Source organism: Buceros rhinoceros, unplaced genomic scaffold, assembly GCF_000710305.1.
Source record: "Buceros rhinoceros silvestris isolate BGI_N320 unplaced genomic scaffold, ASM71030v1 scaffold9608, whole genome shotgun sequence".
Lineage (NCBI taxonomy): Eukaryota > Metazoa > Chordata > Aves > Bucerotiformes > Bucerotidae > Buceros > Buceros rhinoceros.
Genome location: NW_010427402.1, coordinates 3,253 through 4,167, shown reverse-complemented (window position 1 = coordinate 4,167; position 915 = coordinate 3,253).

Below are 915 nucleotides of genomic sequence, written 5' to 3'. Positions count from 1 at the left end.
AAGGGATCCTGTGTGCAGAGCTTGGTCCCAGCGCGGCTGCCAGCGGAGCCAGTGCCCGGGGTTACACCCAGCAGCTCCAGCCCAGCACTGCAGTCGGGACAAGCTCCCGCTGCTGCTCTGAAGGATCCCGTGTCACAGCTACTGCACGGCGCTTTTCAGCCAGCCAGGGTTAGGATGCCTTCCCTTGCCCCTCACCCTGATTTAACCACCCCTTTGCCTTTCTGACCCTGCCTGGTTGTCTGGGCACTCCACCGGCGCCAGGGGAGGCAGAGCAGGGGCTAGTGCAGGAGCGCTTGTGGTATAAGCAGCGCGGCGTATCTTGGCACAGGAGCCCCTGCCCTCAGGAACCCCCGAACAGCCTTTACAGCGGGCGCTTTCGGGAGATGTTTATGTTTCCTCAGCTCGTGGGAAAGCTGCCGTGTGCTCGGAGCAACACTTTGTCCAGTAGCTGTGTGAGCTTTGGTTCTGTACCACGCCTCACCCACAGCGCGTGAAGAGCAGCAGCCTCTCTGCCCCCCAGCAGCGCGGCCAGCTGCCTGGGGAAGGAGGGGAGATGAAGTAGGCGTTCGTTTGGGGAGAGCCCCGACGGCAGTGCTGAGAGGAGAGCAGAAGAGCCCCGAGCAGACGCTCACGGGAGGCACCGCTGTGCCTCTCCCAGTGGCACTCTCTGAGAAGGCAGAGGTGCAGTGGTACCCTGTGAGGTGTAACTAGCACTCCCCCCTTTCATGGGAGCTCGTTCCTTCTCCGAGGCACTGCACCAGAATCTGACCATGTCCTGTCTTTGTGTTTAGGGTGGATCAGGAACTGCGGGTTAGATGAGTGGACAGCAAGGTGGACTGAGAACTGGCTGAACAGCAGAGCTCAGAGGGTTGTGGTCAGCAGCAAAGAGTCCAGGGGGGCCTGTGGCTAAAGGTG